Genomic DNA, 22,084 nt, shown 5'->3' with positions numbered 1-22,084 from the left:
CTACGCAACTTGACACCAACAACTTGACTTACCCTGAGCTCGTTAACGTTTTCTGCATGTCCTGCAAAACGAATAAACCTAGTAACATTTATATTCTCAGAAATGTGTGGTAATTCATAAATTACTCTTGAAGTACTCAGACAGCTGACGCTAACAAGCCGACAACAACAATCTACTCAAGTTGACACCAACAACTTGACTTCTCATGAGCTCGTTAATGTTTTCTGCATGTCCTGTAAAACGAATAAACCTAGTAAGTAACATTTATATTATCAGAAATGTGTGTTAATTCATGAATGACTCTTGAAGTACTCAGACAGCTGACGCTAACAAGCCGACAGCAACAATCTACGCAACGTAACACCAACAACTTGACTTCTCATGAGCTCGTTAATGTTTCCTGTAATTTATAATGTTCCGTCTTTACAAAATCCATCGCAATTTGGGCATTGTTTATAAATAATTTATTACAAAAAAGTTAGTAACCCTTTTATACTACTTTACTAGGGGGAGCTAGATTTCATACACGCCGCATGTAATCCAATCAAAATGAATTGATATATTACACTTCCAATCCCTAGGTTTGACATTTTTATGAAAATTGAGTTTATGTTATAACTCTACTTCAAATAAGATGTAATAAATGTTTAGTAACAATGAAGTTACGAAAGGGACAAAGTTTCAACTGGCTGATCAGCTGTTAGTGTCTTTATCAGCTGATGTACACAGCAGATGAGTGATCAAAGCCAGAATGGATGTATTCTTGAAAACTTTTCTAATGATATCAACACATGCTTACAAATAGCAGGTGTAGAGATGTAGAGTTTAAAGAATCGCTTTCATTATAAATTTAAATGTTGCACAAAATCGTCTAACAAGGGCGAGCTGATGTTGGAAAAGCCCCAAATTCATTTACACGAAGGATAATACAACTGAGAACGCCTTTTTTAGACTGTAAACTCTTTAGACACAGCAAGGATATCAGAGAGTCAAAAAATATTACAGAGAATTTTTTATCTCTTCACCATAAAGGGGAAAACAGAATATAAATACGTAAAAAGTTATACCTTGGCATTTTGTCCATCTTACAAAAGACATCAGTCAAAAGTACACCACATCTAAATGAAAAATCTTTTAGTGATTACAAAATTTAATTAACATTTTGATATTAGATGTGACGGTTTCCTGGGTATTGAATGCATTTATATTCGATTAAAAATAAACAAAATTTCAGTTGTGACAGTCTTGATACATCTTCCGATTGAGCCGGAGGGACTATTAAAATGTACAAAAGTAAGTGTGTTGAAATTGTATGCTTTCATTGTGTTCCAAACGAGTGATGTATTTAATCAATGCAAATTTTGATCTGTCAACATATAATTAGAAATCTTTTTTACAAAATTAGAAAGAGTTAAACATAACATTTTAAAGTCCATATGTAACGTCATACGGATATGTTTTTATCCTTTTAATCGTGCTAAACTTTTGGAAATATATGTGTTTGATATGTACAAGTGTTTAAAACTCTCTCAACCCATTACATAGTATCTTTGTATCCATCCATTTAGATATATCATTCTACATCTACTCTCAATAGCGTCAATTACTCACTATATGCTGCAAAAGAAAAGTGTAAAGGTCAAATCCGTCAAACAACAAAACTAAAGACTTTTATTATTTTTAATTCGATTGTATTTTTGGAGGAATGTAATAACTATCCTGACAACGATCTATTGCTTAATAAAATGTGTTATTTATTTTAAACCTATTTTATCGTATTTGCAGATTTAATTAGACAACCTTTTGTATTAAAAAGTTAGCATTTTATAAAACAGGGACTCCAAGAACTTCGCGACTCATCTGTTTCAATCACTTGAGATTCCAGCAGATGATACATTTTAGAGAAAAACTGTGTGTAGGAGAAAATTGTAATAGTATTTTATTAACTTTATTAATACTACTTGGATACTTCCTTATTTCAGAAATCGTTGCAACCAATATTTGGTATAGATTCCCTAAGCTTGCATTTCATTTAGTTTAAAGTTTTTCATACTTATAAAAATTTAGAATTATTAAAACAATAAAACTCGTTGTGTGTATATAAAAATATATTTCAGGGAGCAACAAAGTCATTAAAAGATTAAATTTAATTGCGCGTTTAAATAGATTTGAATGTTCAAGAAACTTTGTTCCTCAAGTCACACAAAGGATATTAAGATACTTTCAGTGTAAAAGTAATAAAATAAAGATTCTAGAAAGAACAGTTCAAAGCCAAGTACGCCTTCAGGTGAAAACAAAGTAGACGATCCCTGTCTCAACTGAAATACACAACTTAACCAAAGTTTCCCTTTCTTCCAAACTTTGATGGTATTTTGTTGGATAATAAGTTTATTGCATGTTTTTCAAATCTATTATAAGAAAATATTTATATTTTGTTCATAATAAAAAATAAACTTTAAAACAAAAATCATTTATTTTTTCAGGTTTTGTACTTCTTAAACCATCAATATCAACTTTCTTGGATAAAAATCAATTATATCTTCAGTAACAATTACATATTATATAAATTATTGTACCAATTAAGTTTGAAAATCTCTCACTCTATTAAGTTCTAATGAGAAGATAATATTCTATAAATAAATTATAAAATAATTTTCAAGGGAAAAAATTATATACATCATAAATGTCTAGGATCGAGGTTTCAATTTTTATACTTTAAAATTGTGTTTTCCCAGCTGATGCTTTACTATACTAGAAATATGTATATTTAAAGAAATCGGTTGAAACAAATGTAAATTGCTTAGGATTTTTTTGATTTAATGTCGTTGTTAATGTTTTCAGATGTATTTAGATACTAAATATATTTACCATTTATACGATTTACATGATCTTTACACCTTTTATAATACTGCTGCTTGACATTCCCTTCTTGCATTAGTCATAGTAAATTTAATACTTCAGTATAGTAAGTTGTGATCACACACACACACACACACACACACACACACACACACACACACACACACACACACACACACACACACACACACACACACACACACACACACACACACACACACACACACACACACACACACACACACACACACACACACACACACACACACGCACACACACAAATAACGCACACTCACCTTTTTTTTTAGTTGTTATGGAGCAGATTAAACCAATATTTAAGGCTTCACCAAATCCACAAATATTGATGGGTATTCACAAAGGAACACAGAACGCCAACGAATCTCTCAACACTATTATGGTCTCGTATACCAAATTCCACCTTTGTTATGCGAGAAACTCTTCAAAAGGGATTACATCTGGTCAAGAATGTATTACTGCAATAAAGAAATCAGAGGAAATCCGTGCCCTAAAAGCCGAGAAAGTAATTCAAGAAATTGAGAAGAAATGTCGAAAACAACTTTCGATAGCAAAGAATAAACTAGCAGAGCTAGAAAGCCTAGAAAATCCGGAAGCTTTGTAGCTAGAATGGACTAAGGTAACATTTTCATAAATATTTTAAGTATTGTAAATTAAACCATTTCCCGGAAACCTAGTGTTTTATTACAATGTTGTAATATTAAATTTATCAAAATACTGTCTGCAGGATTTTCCTTACTTTAACTAAACCTTATTTCAAAAGAAACTCCTTTAAGTTTCAAAACTTTTTTTTCAATTCACCGAATTTCTCCCTCCTCTCCCCAAAAATAACTAATCATATAACATACAGATTTCAAGGTCTCAGAATTAGCTACTGTAAATAGGACCTTAAGTTCATTGCAATTTTTACATGTTCGTTGAATTTTAGACTGCTGTACACGAAAATACCCGAGATATTTGCTGATAATAATACTGAGCATCTACATTTCAAAAAATATCTTTATTTATTTCAAATAGTTGAAAATTTAGATTTTGACATTTTATTTAGTTGCAGACCATTTACTGTTAACAAAAGCAATGTAAACAAATAGTCTATATCAATGGAGTATTTAGTTTTAGTTATTGTTTTTAAAATCTGTACAAAACTAAAACTTTTGTTATTGTGGTATCTTCAGCAAAAGATTCACTGTGTCAGAGAAAACACGTGGGAGATCATTCACGTGTACAAGAAATAAGATCGATCTCAACAATGACCACTGAGGGATACCATGACCATTAACTGTCCAAGAAGAGTGGAAACCGATCACAGTTTATTGATACACAATTACTTGCTTTCTCTAAAATATATATGAATGGTCCATATTTAGTTTTCTTAAGGAGAATTCATTATTAACATATATATGCTTTGGAGCGATTCAATCACACAAGCTACATGATCTCTACTTTCAAGTCCCTGTAGAACTGTTCCAATCACATTAAATACTACACCAATGGATAAATATCAGAAATATAGTATCTAACAGTGTTTCATATAACTAATAAGAATACACCTTGGACCATTTTGTATTTTTTATTGGTACAATGAATTCGTACACTTTGAATTCGAAGAATCCATCTACAGGAACTGTATATGTTAAGGTAATTACCTGAAAATGGATCATTTGAATCTGAAATGCACACTGTTGTTTAAAAGTCTATTCTTATTAGTCAATGGATGAAGTTTTTTAAATAAATTCAAATTGTACATCAGTAAAAAATTTAAAACAAAAAAGAAATATAATATGTGGAAGAAAAAATGTTTGTCAAAGCTTTTTGTTGGTATTAAGAGGATAATACGATATGTTTAATTTAATATTCTCCTTAAATAAGAGTTTAATATGGCGTATTTCAAAATATGATTGAATTAAAATATTTAAAAAATTTGTTAAATTTTCTTTTGACAAAGTCACTTTCGAAGAGATAACACACATCAGTTCAAGATTTCTATTGAAGTCAATGAAAGATTGTATCTATTTTTAGATAAATTTCCTTTGTTAGATATTTCTTGAATCGAAGATATTTTAGAAAAATTCTAAACTTAATAGAGATTATGGAATCTTCGGAAGGTACGAGTAATTGTAAAAACGAGACCATGACTTAAAAATCAGTAACAATATTATCTAAGTCCGTCGTAATGTATTGTATTAACTATATAAAATTTTACTAAATAGTAACATTTTATATAGTTAATATTTTTCAGTGTTATTAATATACATAGTTTTAGGATATATAGTTTATGTATATATATAAAACATTTAAAACCATTGAAATTTAAGCTTTTGTAAGTCATTATGAACTGAGATGGGAGTTAAACACTTAGACTACACGAGTGGCAGAAAGGAGAGGACCACCCACACAAGTAGACGGCATTGTCCTCACCGAGTGAACACCCACGAGGTTTGTGGAGTTCTTCTATGTCAGTGGTAGGGCTGTAAGTCACACTAAATACGGTATATAGCATATTATATTTGAGCTTTCTTAATGAACTCGTTAAGGTTAGAAAATGTGTGTACTGCAAATTCCATTTTACAATAATTATTACTATAATTATTATATAATTTTTTTTGTAAGTAATTGGCTTAGTTGATGTTATTGCACCATTTACAGCTCTAGAGCATATCTGTCAACAGTATACATACAACTAATAATAATCCAAATTATTCAATTCTGTAAAAATGTGAAATATCACTAGGCCTGCATAAACAACATAATATAATGTAGAGGTATATTGGGAGCTTAACGCACAAAACAGTGTTCAACTACGCAAAGTTATCACTGACGATAACGCTCCAGAGTTAGATGGAGGGTCAAGCTGTATCAAGGCAAAACACCTCGGCCCTGGTTACGTAATGACAAAAACGGGTCATTACGAGCTGAGGGAAGTTTGTAGGTGGGCGAGGGAGAGCGACGCGGCGGTGCGGGCAGAGGTTGCATGTTGCGGTACTGTGCAGATACCGGTTTTATAAATGCATTAGGTAATAAATTTATGAATCAGTGATTTATTACAGTAGCATTTTAAGAGCCTAAAAAGAGATATGAAAAACCATAGCACAATTTTATCTTGTACAAGTATATCTCTAAATATTATTCAAACAATTAATAATTATCTAGTTTTAAAATATAACTATATAACATTATTGTTTACTATTTTAGGATATGTTAGCACATGATTACAGATATTATTATTTATTTATTCAAGTGAAATTATTTTATCTTTAAGTTCACTTTTTAACTAACGGTTTAGCCTTTGAAATTGTTTTGATCAATATTATATAATTTAAATAATACTATAACAAATCGTCTAAAAAGACTAAACCCGCATGTTTTATTATACTCGAACGTAGTATAAATAATCATGTGAAAATAATTGATGTTCCATCAATATATTTAAATCCATGTGTAAGACAAGGAGGGCATCTAAGGGAATCTACGTAATTCAGGAATACTACGCTAATGGATGTACCACTAATAGATACAAGATTATTTTTGTGGTTGGAACATTTAATATATCTTAACTAAACAAAACCACACATTTATTACCTTATCTTCCAAGATTTTAAACTATCTAGAAAAGGATTATTCGCGTCATTAGAAAACATCGGCCTATTTATTACTAAAAATTATCTGAAAATAAGATATATATATATATATATATATATATATATATATATAAAACTTACAGTTATATGTAAATCGATGGAAGTATGCAGGTAAAACCACCACGGTCAAACCTTAACAGCCTACGGTTCCTGTAACCATTAAGCAAAGGTGCATTATAATTAGCTAACGGTAATAATCTCCCACCTCTACTCCCTATCTTGGAAGTTTTATTAGACCAAATTAACCACCTGCATTGTAATGCTCAAAGATTATGGTAACCTGTAAAAGAGATAGAACTGGGTGAGGTTTTGTAAAATATGTATTGGACCCGGTTCATTTTATGTCAGATTACACACGTAGAATGCAACAGAAACAAGAACTCGACAACTATGCCAACCTGTTAAAGAGGTATGACTGTGGATATGGCGTTCTAAAATGTTTACTACATCCAGTTCATCATAAGTCAGAGTAAACTCGTAGAATGCAGCAGAGACAAAAGCTCGATGTTTATGATACCTGTGAATGATATAGAACTGTAATGGCTTTGTAAAATATTTATTCGTTCCGGTTCATTACAAGTCAGAGTAAACACGTAGAATGCAGCAGAGATAAAAGCTCGATGTCTATGATACCTGTGAAAGAGGTAAAACTGTAATGCCTTTGTAAAATATTTATTCGATCCGGTTCATTACAAGTCAGAGTAAAACGTAGAATGCAGCAGAGATAAAAGCTCGATGTCTATGGTACCTGTGAAAGAGGTAGAACTGTAATGGCTTTGTAAAAGATTTATTCGATCCGGTTCATAACAAGTCAGAGTAAACACGTAGAATGCAGCAGAGATAAAAGGTCGATGGCTATGATACCTGTGAAAGAGGTAGAACTGTAATGGCTTTGTAAAATATTTATTCGATCCGGTTAATTACAAGTCAGAGTAAACACGTAGAATGCAGCAGAGACAAGATCTAGATTACTATATTATCCTATGAAAGAGGTAGGACTAGACTAGGGTTAGTAAAACATTTACTTGATCTGGTTCAACATAATTCAGAGTATACTTCAACTCAAGTTAACACGTAGAATGCAACAGAGGCAAAAGCTCGATGACTGTGTCTACCTACGACAGAGGAAGGACTGAATATGACAAAAAATTAAAATTTTTATTTGATGTGTTCCATCATAAGTCTAAGTATATGTTAACACTTTTACTATGACGAACTCATTGCGTACCATAAATTCATAAGAGTAGTAAATATTCCCTATATATAAGGCACATTGAAATGTTGAAAAATAGTTTAAGGAAGAGATTCAAATACAAACGATGTTATCAACTAGATAATTATAATAAAGATAACTAAACTTTAGTTTTTTCCAACACCATTGAACAATCACAGAAAAACTTAAGGATTAACAATGTATTTAATCTAAATCCCCTTATGATTATGTAAAACTCAAACCCTATAGGGGAAAAACTGGTTCAGGTACGATTTCCTCTACCAAAGCCCTAATCTGTGCACTAACGGTGTATGGACCACTTCCTCAAAGTTTACAATCCATTAAATTGAAATCTACATAATATTAAACCATATTAGAGATGTAGCCTCTAAAAGTGTTTTATAATAATAACATAATAATAATAAACTTTTATCACTTTTAAACTTTTATTTTTCGTACGATGTACATTTCGGAATCATTGATTCCATCTTCAGGTACAAAATAAGGTTAAGTTAAATAGTGGAGTATACAAATTAAATTGCAACGATTGTCAATCCCACTATATTGGTCAAACCGGCCGATCATTCAAAATTAGATTTAATGAACACATAAAAGCATTGAAAACATCATCAAATTCAAAATATGCAGACCATTTAAACAACACGGGCCATACATACACTAACATCGAAAACAATCTTGAAATTTTACACACAAGCAAAAAAAGTCGCTTATTATCTACTTTAGAACATTTTGAAATTTACAAAAGTGCCAAAATTAATCATAATATATTATTAAATGACAAAGATTTTCTAACAAAAAATTTATTATTCGATAGACTTTTAAACAATATACAATGAATGATCTCACATAAAATTAAATACAACAAATTTAGCCACCAAGGTAGTAAAAAACACATAACAAATTGATTTTAATTATTTATTTTAACTTAACCTTATTTTGTACCTGAAGATGGAATCAATGATTCCGAAATGTACATCGTACGAAAAATAAAAGTTTAAAAGTGATAAAAGTTTACTAATATTATGTTATTATTAAACCATACTTATAAAAACACTCACTTTTGAGGATATAGGCCTACGAGTAATTGTGAAAATATTGAACGTAAGCTTAGTTTTACTAATTGCAGATAATTTAATTGGAGACCCTTAATTTTGTTTTTCTTTATTAGAAATTAGAGAAAATTCTTTTTTATCAGTTAGGAATTAGGTAAGTTAATTAACACAGTTTGTCTATATATATATATATATAGTTTTAGCTAAAAATAAATAGCAATGCTTCCAATATATGTGACTACTAATAATGGTCTACTAATAGGTGATACCAAACGATGAACCTCCCTTCATTCTTGAAAAATTAAATAATGTCTAGTTTTCTAAAAAAACATATTACCCACATTATTCAAAACTGTATACTATGTTGCAATGAAAAATTCATTATTATTTTCATTTACAAGATAAATTACATAGTGTTTATCTAATACTTTTGACAGGCAAAATTGAATTTAAATGGTATTTTAAATCATTTGTCTGTAAATTAAATTTTTATGCATATATATATATATATATATATATGTGTGTGTGTGATATATATATATATATATATATATATATATATATATATATATATATATATACTGATGTGATTTTATACATTGCGTCTTGTATATCTTCTTATTACTTAACAAAATTTTAACATGAATTATAAAATCGTGTTTAAATTTAATATTAATTTGTTTTACAGGGTAACTGAACATTAGTTTTTGTTAACTACAAATAATACAACTAGAGAAAAAGGATATTGATGAAACCCAGTACAGAAGTGTCCTCAAAATGTAATAATTTTCAAATATTTTACTCATATTAATAACAACATATTATTAAACTATTATATTATATACTATTTACGCTTTTCGTGATAGTACTTCATTTATATACGTATATTGTAATTGTCTGCCATTTTTTTACTATATTTTCACATTTTTGAGATATGTTTTACTCAAAATGGTAATGTAAAAATAAGTGTTAGTTAACTTTTACGAATTGTTTAATTAAGAATAAATCATATTTTGGTGTTTAAATCCGATCTATACATACCCTCCCATTTTGACCTTCACAAAAAGTTATATGACGATCGATTTATTTCTTGGAAAACATTCTTCCGTCGCTTTGAATAAAAACTGGGTAATACATTGGAAAATGGCTTTTGGCCCATATAAAGATAAAAGTAAAATTAAAGAATGTCTTATCTCCCCCTTTGGAGTTAGAGCTAAGAAGTCCTCTCCAACAACTTTTTTACTTTGGCAAAAATGAGTTTTTGCCAAAGTAAAAACCCTTCAAAGCTTCTTTAGAAAAACATTGTTATAGTAGAATAATAAGCAAAACATTGCAAAATGGCAATAATATATCATATATGTAATTTATGTTGGCAAATCATTTAAGTTGGATAAGATGTGACAAAGTAAAGCTAGCTGAGTAGTACGCGGAGGTGCCGTGTTGAAGTTCCAGTCACGTGGTCAGTAATCTTGTTTTGTTCTGTTGGCTAAACTGACGGTGACAGCAATCTTGTTAGTGTCTGTCACTACGTCTGATTAGCAAAATGTCTGGATGTGAATTCATCTCTGTCTAACAATTTAACTTGAAACTAAAACTTCATGTTATTTATAAAAAACATATATCACGTTTGTGGCAATCGAACAGGTGTTAATTTTTCTTACAAAAAAAGATTTTAAAATTTTTTGATATAGTAGTTTGTCAGTTGTTTTATGAGTATATAAACAGTGAAACTTTTGTTTACATATTTCGAATAAAATAATTATTGTTAGTAAATAATTACTGTTAGTTACACAATTATGCAAAACTCAATCAGAATGACACCCTCCATAATATATAATCTTTATAATAAATTTACCGCTATATTATTCAGATCTGAAGGTGTATATATATATATATATATATATATATTATATATATATATATATATATATATATAATGTTATTATTTTGTAATATCAGTTTTTTTAGGAACGCACAAAGCATTAAACACGATTAATCATAAAGTTCTTTGAGGTAAACCCAAATTTATATCATTCGTGGTTTTATCGTATTTAAATGGTTTAAATCATATCTGAATTAGCACAATTGTTCCCTAATAACAATAATTTATATATCTCAGACCTCTAAGGTTTCTCAAGGTTCTATGATTGGACCCATTCTGGTTCATCTGTTCATCAATGACCTTCCTTCTCTAATAAATTTATTTCCCATCGATAACTCAAGGTTGACATCGTCGCTTTATGCTGATAACACTAGTTACCAAAATTTATCTGAAAATGTTTATACTGTAAGAACAGAGCTGGAGCTAGAACTGGTTTTCATGAAACAAAATCTGTTCAAATTTATCTTAAACACGTATTGTACACTTCCACTTCATATAACATACCAGTTAGTTACCTATTTTTTTTAAAATAAACTACTATAATTTAAATGTCGAAGACTAAAATAGGTTCTTGAGTTGCGAGATACACATATAACTTTTCTAAACAATTCAACACATCTATAAATCCTTTGAGATGTTGGTCTTCTTTCGCTGATCAGGATGTTCCTAGGCTAATTTTACATGTTTTTTAGTCACATTCGACTTATATAATTGGTTTCAGGGGTTATTGTAATATCATACAAGTTAAAAAACGGTTTATTTTGCAGAAGAAAGCCTTGATTATTATCTGGAATCTAGTCGTTGAAGAGACAGTTGCAGAGAGCGATTCCGATCCAGCGTTAACTATAATTTATCACAGATTTATTTATTTGAAGTTTGGTTGAAGTGGCTATAATAATAACTTTGTGAAGAGTTCATATGCGTGCAAAGCCTACGAAATTACGTGCAAATCCGCTAGTGCATGTACATTTCAGTAAAACGAATATGGTACAAAAACTTTATAATTGAAATTATTGTACATTAAATTCGCACATTGCCTTAGAATGTACAAGTATATTACATGTTTATTTGCAAATAATTGGTAATAGTATACAAAGAAACTTTGCAAAATTTTCGGATAAAGAGACTCTAACAATGAATTTAAATTTAATATTTTCTATTAATATGATTTAGGTAAAGGAAACAGGATTTTTCCGGACATTTGCCATCGTTCAGTGAAACAAGAAAACAGTAACACTACGTTTCGAGATCTGCAATCTGATCTCTTCTTCAGGTAAAGAACTAACCTAATACATAATTACAAACTAGGTTAAAATAAACAAATCTTACTAAAGCGTTGTGGCACACCTAAGTCAGGAATCACAACCTACATGTTGTTTGTCAACTTCACTAACTCTAAAGACATGCACTTAATACAAAACTATACCAAACACTAATCATTAAAACTAAACTACGGAATACAGGTCACAATACGCTAAATGGAAATGGTTTCTTGTGATTTTTTTATATATATATATCAATGAACATAGGCTACGCTAATCTTTATTTTTTCTTTCGTATTGTATTTGTTCATATGCATATGTATGTCTCAGTAGTATATAAGTAACTCTATATTTTATACGCTACCGGTACTTTAATTAAGTCTTTTTTACGGTTCCACCTTCATGTTGCACTTGTTTATGAACTATATTGCTGTTGTAATTTTTCTTTTTATTCACGATGTTGATGTTATTTGGCACTTGTTTTGCTTATTTTTTTTGCTTCTGTTTGCTTTAGCATGTATGCATGTAAACTATTTATGTAAGTTGTTTATATCAAGCCTCTTGTATTTTCACAATACCTATAACAAATGTGAAATGGTGTATACCGTATGTAAATAAATAAATAAATAAATACGTCTTCACTCGTCTACTAACCACCTACGACTGACCAGAGGGACTAGCCAATGGTAATCGTGACGGCTGGCTAAAACAAGATGGCGGAAATACAAGGGAAGGGGGACAGGAATGGGCCCTTTCGTTATTATTGGTTCATGCGAGATGAACTTCTTAAAACCATATTGTGACTCCGCATTGGTTTATTACAAATATCCGATCCGTTTGATACTTTTGGTTTTCTCTTTAGTTCATTTTTTAGAATTGGCAACCAAAGCGGCCTAATCTCGACTGATGGTTGACTGATTGGTTGGTCTGCCAATTTAATGTATGTTGCCTCAATTAATTTCCTTTTGAAGAAATGTGGTTCCCGATGTATTATGTGGGCTTCATCCCAATTCATATGATGGTCTTCGGACCAACAAAGGTGTGCAATTTTTGACTTTTCTGTGAAACCCTTTCTCGTGTTTTCGTTGTGTTCTTTTATCCTTACGTTTAGTGGTCTTTTTGTCTCGCCTATGTATTCCCTATTGCAGCTACATTTTATACTGTAAACACAGTTTTTGGAATCCTGTGTGCCATTTTTTGGTTTTGCTTTTACGAGACTTTGTCTAAGAGTGTTGTGTGTTTTAAACGCGGTTCTAATGTTGTACTTTCTTAACTAGAGTAACCTTCAAACAAAGAAATGATTTAGGTAGACTTACTTTTAAATTACATAACTTGTATTCCATAACGAGTAACTGATAATAAAAATGAAAAGCGCAATTTTTAGTTAGCAAGGCGGGCAATGCGGCGCTCTCTCACAAGACAATATATATGCTAAAACCGACGTAGGAACGTCGATCGCTTTTTAAACTGCTCCTGGTTCATCGTTTACTTCCAAACTGCAGCACTTCTGCTTGGAATGTCAATATTATCCAGAAACTTTTTTGTTACATATTAAGTAAGAACTTTAAAGTTTTGGATTTGTCTGCAAATTTTGCTGGCGTATAGTACTTTTTGTTGATGATAATAGACTTTTCTGTAAATTAATCTCCAAACTCTTGCATATTTTAAAACTATTAATAACTATAGCAAAGTTAAATTGCATGAAGCCTATATTTAAATTTTTCCAGTGTTAATATCGTTGAACTTGAACACTAACATTGTGTCATAATAACGATATTAGTATTGTATATTATGTTTATTGACATTTTACTTACATTATATTAGTTTAGATTTGATTCACAGAAAAATGGACATCAGACACATAAATTATAATTATATCACCCTCAGTCTACCAGATAAAGGGGCTGAAAGTGGTAACTTATGTGGTTTGTCTGATGCTTTGTTTTGAATATGTCCTGCTAAAAGTATATGTAAAAAATAATATTTTATCGTTTCAGTACTCTCCTATTTCGACCTTAACTAAAACTTATTAACTAACATACCATATCTATTATAATTTAAATTGATACTTTTAGTAAAATAATGTTTACTGTAATTCATATTTTTTAGTACCGGCTTGATTTTATGCATAGGTGGTGTGCTATCAAAATTTAAAATAGCCTATCTGTTGCTGAATAAAATTAAGCTAAGTAAAACAGGTCTATCTCTTTTCATTAGGGCCTAAAATACAAAGGTTTTTTTAATAATTTTCCAATAACATAAATATAAATGTGGCTTCGGCCAAGGCCAATGTCTTACAGTAAGTCTGAAAATGTGTAGGTTGTGAAAAGGTTAAAATTCTGTATTTTTTGGTCTCCACAAGAATATAAAAGTACTGCCAGTATTTAAAAAATAGAATGTATTTAAACGTAATCCAATTTGGTATAAAACTTTTAATACAATTCATCTAAATTTTATAAATATTCGTTATTAATTTTGTGCTAAAAATAACGGAGTATTTTCTATTATTTGGTATTGTTGTATACGTAAATGTTCAATTTATCGCCATCTATGGAACATACTACAGAGACACATCCCATTAGTTTCCCTAATGTTATCTAAAAAAACACAAAAAGTTATTTTATTCCTCTGGTACAAAATATAAGTACGTAAATCTGTTAATCTTTGAATAACCGTATCTTAAATTATTACTACTATTGTTTTTAAAATAAACAAAATCCGTTTAGTCTCATATCATATCTCTATACAGACACTGTATGTCAGCGCTCTTAATTTAATTACTTTTTATTGCCATAGCTCATTTATTCTAAAATTTACAATAATAACGTTTAATACTTTAAAACTTAAAAATACAATGCTTTTTCTAAACTACCAGTAAATGATAAATGATTTTCAAGAGCCAAAGTAATATTATCGTTCCCCATAGTTAACTGTATAAAATACTGATATAATCATACTTAATCGTTGTGCTATATTGTATTATACATATTATTTGGTTTATTATCTTAAGTGGTACACAGAATTAGAAAAAGTTCTGTAATCACATATTGTGTTGTATTGTATTGTGCTTTGTTGCATGTTCAACGTCAGCCACAATTAATTAGTTAATTAGCAGACATTGAGTAACGAAGTATAGCAAATACTCCAGTAATGAAGCTGCTGTAGTACGTTACGTCACTGTAACTACTCACTGTAACAGTGTGTTTGTTGTTCAGCAATTCGCCTCGGGATTACAGCGGATTACATGAGGATATGTTATGAGAGTTCTTGCCCTCCGCAAAGAGCACAGTTAAATATGCAACTCTGGTAAAGTAAATACTTCCTACGTTGCATAATAATTGGTTTTGTACCTTAAAAATCGGACTATTTCAAACAATTTTAAAACCGAATCTTAGAATTCAATAATAATTTATTACTCTTTTCTATTCTGAAGAAACAAAATAATATGTTAATTATAAATGACGTTTAGAGTAAAGTTATATAGTTTAAAATATTATACTAGACGTCGTTTGTTTGCAAGTTATTAAATAGGATAAATATTTGAAGATAGTAATTTAAAGATGATTAATTCCTTCAGTTAGGACGTTAGTAATTAATTCTTTAACAAAGACGTCAGGAACTTTCTATGTTAGATTATATTCCTCCTAAATAAAACTATAGTCTGTAATAAATCAAGTAAAATGAATTCTTCTACTTCTATAATACGAGATATTATATTGAAAAGTTATAAGTGCTGGTTTCTATTCATTTTCATTCAGCAAAAAAAAAAAACAACAATTATTTCCTTTGTTTTGATCCAAATATTCTCGTGAATTAGTCATTAAATAATCATTAATTTCAAAACTTTTCGCTGCTGTTCAAAACCTTATTAAGTCCATGAAATAAAGGTTTATTGCTTATAAGTAAGAAGAGAATAAGATTAATACGGACATTTTTGAACGTATATTTATTATATTAGATAGAACAAACTTTTCATAGACTCTTGTTTGAGAAATTTATTATATTGCAGGTATTTTAACATAAAAAACATATTTTGTGTGCTCTTTGGATGACACATTTCTTCAACAGTGTGTTCTTATTTTAAAATCCAAAATCGTAAAATAGGTTAAAATGAATCTTCTTTAATATTTGTGAAGTATTTCATACTATTCTTTGCTTATCTTGTAAAATTTGAATACAAGCAACTGTTCTGTGACAGCAATCACACACGCACACACACTTATAAACGTTTTATTTATTTTACTCACTCGAATTTCTTTTCTTCTTGTTATCCTATATAAACTTTAAATACTTTGTTCTATCTTAATATTCTAAAACATATTACGAGTCCCATTACTACTTCAGAGAATCACACAAAGTTCCTTTCATCAGTTTTAAAGATTAAGGACAAATAACAGTTATGAAATCGTTGCAGTTGTTTACTTACATTGCGGGAGACCTCGTCGCAAAGCTGTCACTTACTAGTTCAATACCGATAAGATGGATCAAAAACTTTACCAACTGATTGTCTAAGTAGCAAAAATCCTATCTTAGTTAGAGCCAACATTACATCTTCCATTACAAGGATATAGTAGGATTAATATTAAGGATCAGCGTTTTTACACAGAGCCTCCTCTATATTTAGCCTTTAGCCCAGTTAAAACATCCCAAGATGTAAAAATAGGGATAGGTAGAAACGTGTAATAAACACAAGGAATTTTGTTTATTTTTGTTACTTATTAGTTTTTGAAAGACAAGTTTTAATATAACACATAATGATGGTAAAGATATTTCTTTTGTTTTGTAATTAAACATATAATTTAAGATAACTGATGTTTCATTGCTTGTAAATACATGTAGTTCAATCGGAGGTTTCACAATTTTAGTGCAAGCCACTAGTACTTAATAAACTCATAATTTAATATGGTAAATTTTCATTATGAATGGTCATTATGTTTTAATATGGAATGTTCATAATAAATATTTAAAATTACGAATATCTTAATTTATGAATATATATGACAGTTTATAAAAACCGAACGTTTCATTCCAAATTATAGTTTTCATACTGTATACAGGTTGTGTAATATATTAAATATAATAATTTTTGTTACATATTAAATATTAATAAATAATAACTAATTGGCGCTTATTTATTGGTTGTGGAAAGCTGAATTGTAACATAGTTAGTAACCAGATACTATCATATGAAAAAGTATAGTATAATCATTCCCAAGTAGTGTGTGGGTGGTAGGGTGGTCCACGTACTGCTTCAGGTTATTGTAACTTAAGTTAAGGTTCAGCTGACACTTATTGCACTTACTATGTTTAATTACTCTTAATATATTTGATGAACTTTTGCCAAATGTTTATTCCGTATCACACATTTTTATTTATACTTACTAAGAAAACGCGCATAAAATTACATTAGTTCTTCAGTTTTTATAGAAGTTAGAACACAAAACCCTGTTTTAAAACTTATTTAGTCCCTTCTTTACTCTTAAACAGCGGTCGGACTGTTTCTAACCATTTATATAAAATAGCAATTTTTAAAATTAAAATTGTATTTCCTCCACTTTTGAAGCCGTAATAGCTCAATTTATTTATGAAACCCCAGAAGAAAGTAATTTGAGTTACACCCTAACAAAACAGCCACACGATATTCATATGAATTGGTTAGGTTTTTATTGTTAATGAAACGTAATCTTTCTCACTATTTTCTCCATAATTCTCCATTATTTCTCCATTTTGACTTGATAAACCTTTGAGTTATCATATCTTTATTACTGTTTATTACTAAAACACTGTTCTAAATTATTATTACTGTTAGAAGAAGCTGTATTTAAGAAACATTTAATAATTAAATAAATTTATAATAAGGTTATGCAATAATTTGTAACAAAAGTAAAATACTGGATGTAAACTTACAGTAAACCATAGCCTCAACTACTGTCTATGAATATATGTTATGGTTGTACACAAATACTTAAAAGAGAAAACAACCAGAATTAAACTAGTAGTAGCTGTTTAAAACTACGTCACGTGATGTAACAAGACTCAGAGTCAGCGCGGCTTTGACAGAACTCTCCGTTTATTTAATTTTTCGTGTCTTCTGGATCTTGCTTCTCGGGCTATCTTGTCTGCTTATTTTAAATTAGTTTTTAAAGATTGGTTGGTTAAATTTGTAACTCCTGGATCGTCATCGTAATTCCGGTACCAATGGTTCCGACCAAGAATTAATTTCAAACATGTTAAGCCATTGAGTATGCTGTCATGAGAAAACATTTAATAAGATATACTTGTGTAACTTTCTGCAGGAAGCTTCTTACGTCAATGTAGCTATACAATTACAGTCGAAATGTTAGATAGGATTGTAAGTATTACATCTGAGTCATTTTACCTTGTAAGAAGGAAAGGTCCCATATGTATCAGGCTATCCAGTCAAAGCAGGCAGGGATGGTACTAACTCCAGTTTAGCAACTGTCTTAAGCACTTGAGGGGCCCCATTAACTCAAAGGCCATCAACTTAGATGACCTTTGTAACTGGTCTATAGCTATCCTTAAAGCGAGAAGTGTTTTATTGAAAATTTCGTTTCAGTACTATGATCTTTATACCTAAACGTGAGGTGCTGATTTAAAACTGTCTAAGCGGTTGGCTGATTTAATATCAATGAGTATTTACTGAAACTTGTTCAGAAGCATACTAAAATAAACCACACAGTTTACATTGCCATCATAAAACAAATGGCATATTACTTGGCATACGAAACCACTGGCCCACACCAGCCAATAGGCCATTGTTTTTGAAAATGTAAAATTTCATCATCAAGTGAGCATTTTTAATAGATCGATACCTAATCGGTGTGCCCTTTTATTTAAAACTCAGATTTAATCGGTCCATAACTCCAAAAAACTATGCAAAAGTTTTAGAGTTTAAAATTATTATTAATACTGTACATAAACGCATTTTTTTTAACAAAATATTTTTATTGTAAGCTAACGTTCGAAACGTTTTTACAGATTATTTGCTGTAAATAGCATTTTTTGATATTGAAACATAGGAAATTTTATGACAGTTCATTTGATATTGGATTAGTTTCTGAAAGTAAACAAGTACCGCACTTCAAGGTATGAGCTGATAGGATCATTGTGGTCGCACAACATAATCAAGCCGTTGTACAATAACAATCTAGCTGTAATTCCATGTAGTTAAGACCTTTACTACGGCTTTGTATTTACTGATCCGAAATAATCACGTGGAACTTACAATGGTGGGCCTGCTGCAGTAAATGTATTCGTAGCTGTACTCGACCACGCTAAGCCAAAGCCGCTGCCCAATGAAAGCATAAATGATTGTGAAACCTATATATATATATATATATGTACAATTGTAACTAATTTAAGTATTTATCCACCACTAGTGAGAAATGTGTTTCCTTACTCGGACACTATGAACTATAGCAAAGGGCTATTCTAGATTCAAAGATAGCTCAAAACTGCAATCAAATAAATATTTCACAAAATCTGTTCTATTATATTAATACGAAACCGGTGCGTAATTTCAACACAATGAATATATAGCTAATTAATTGCATTAATTCGTATTTATACATGTGATATAAATATGTATTATAGCTATTTATAAAATCAGCTGTTTATTAACCAAAAGTAATGACAATGCTTTAAAAAAATTATTGTTTAATTAGCCCTTCATAAATACTCACCAAGAAGTATTAATAATTCCGGTTTTGTCAAAAGTTTTATTTTAATGGCTAATGATTACTGATATTGAACTTTTTTGGCTTATTATATTAGATACAATGACTTTGTAACAAAACAAGTTAATAGAATCAGGATCATATGAGATAATTTATTGTTAAATCAAATAGTTAACTTAATAGGAATGTAAGTTGTTGTTGGGTTGATACCATAATGAATCTGGCACTATTATTAACTATAATCGTAAAATAAGGAATCCAACTAAATAATAAGATATGAAAGTGTATGAAGATAGTTTAACAACGATAGCTTAAATATTTTCAGGTCTCCTTCGTAGAACACCAGAACATTGGAAACGTATTATAATAAAACAATTCAGATATATCTTATATAATTGAGAAGCATTTTGTAGAAATGTTAATTGGAAAAATATATCTTAAATGATAAGTATTAATTTGCTTCACTGAAAAATTAAGTTTTTGTAATAAAGTAAAACTTACTAATATGTAGAACAAGAAATATTTATTATAAACCTGGGAGTAGCATGTTTTGTGGATACGTATTAACTTACACTATTAGAGTTCCATATACTTTGGGTGAGCATTATTTATTGGAAAATTATAATTCTGATTTTTATGTATTTAGTTGTATACAAACTGGCTTCAGATAAAAAATTTACAATTTTCAAGACGCCGCTTTTCTAAAGAGTACTGAAGTTGATTTTGGTGATTACATCATTAAGGAAAGGTAAATACTATTAAAAAATTAGCAGATATAATCATGATTTCACGATTTGCTGAAACACGTCTTCGTAGTTACATTGAGTTAAACAATATAATTATTCATCTCCATATAATTAATAAAAGGAAAATCTAAGACAATACAGAATTATTTGTAGTGTATTTTTAATATATAAGAGGTTGAGCTACATAGTTCAATACATTTTTAATATTCATTACAGTTTTTTTTATCAACGCATATATCAGTACACTTGTATGCGCCATATATTGCGCCACTAACATTAATTTCCTCATTACATTCACATAAAGAATTAGTTATCGAGGTTTCATCATTTTCACCCAGATAATCTTGTGTTTACTAAATATACAACAGAGAAAGCACCTTAGTCGTTCAATTAGATATTCACATACTAGAAACTGATTGATCAATCAGGGGATATGTTTACGTATTTACAACCCTTGTCATAATATGTTGCTTACAACACAAAATGTAGCTTAAGGCAACTCGTTTACTTACAATACTTGGGTAATTACATTCAGGCCTAATTTGATAGAGAACTTACATGATAAACCTGTATGTGTGTACGTTGAAATTTCTAAGCGCCATCTCTTATAAAAGTATAATAATTTGATTTGTAGATAAACCGTAACTTTAACCGGTTGTTATTAACAAAGCCGATTGAATATCTGTATCGAACCAAACTTTTATTTAATAGTAGAGTGAAGTTCGCATCTAAAAGCTTGTTGAAATCTGTTTAAGCTGACATTTTTTCCTCTTTATGCAATGTTGACGCTCCCAAGCCTCTCGGGTAAGCTGATAACAGCGCAAACACAGCATAAATAAATACAGCTGAATATTTTGTAGATAGCAAAGTTTGTTTGTTGCTTTTCCCTATGTATTAGTTTTGACATTTTTACTCATTTGACTGGTACTGTTTTACAGGTTTTCTGAAGCACTAAAAATAATGTACATAGGTTACTATAAAAAGAATATTTGATATTGAGGATTATTATTTTAAATATTATATGTATATTATAAGAGTTATTGCACATTGAGCTAGGACTTGATTTGGTGAGTGATTGTCGAAGTTGCAACAAAATCTGAAGCCCATACTAGGAAAATTAAGAACTTCTTAGATTAGATTTTACTGTAGAGAAATATAAATAGATGACATACTCGTAGATAACACGATTATAACCCTTTGCTTATGTTACATGTTTGAACACTTCATTATAAGAAATTCTTTTTTCCTCAAGTGAAAAATTCTTATAAGAAGGTTTTCTAAGAATGAATAGGTACGAGATATAAAAAGTCTAATCTTTCTTGCAGTGAACGTGCCATAGAAAAATTGGTAATTTAAAGGTGCAAGGTAAAAAGAAACACTGAACCCCTCAATATACCCAAACAAAATATCACTGCACGAAACATAGGCACAATTAAATAGAACAGAAGAAAGATAATAACTGAGGAGGATGTTTTATCTAGGGTTGCATGGATTATCTTGTAACAGGATGATGTCGGTGATGGTCATTTGAACATTTGAGCAGGTCTATCGTCCTTAAATTCGTCCATCGTCCACGGACAGCCCATACCCATACATACACTCGATACCCTCGTATAACATATTAAGAATACAAGTATTGACAAGCATATCTCACCAGTATCTATGCAACATAGTTTGA

Source organism: Homalodisca vitripennis, chromosome 4, assembly GCF_021130785.1.
Source record: "Homalodisca vitripennis isolate AUS2020 chromosome 4, UT_GWSS_2.1, whole genome shotgun sequence".
Lineage (NCBI taxonomy): Eukaryota > Metazoa > Arthropoda > Insecta > Hemiptera > Cicadellidae > Homalodisca > Homalodisca vitripennis.
Note: the sequence above shows the minus strand (reverse complement) of the source record.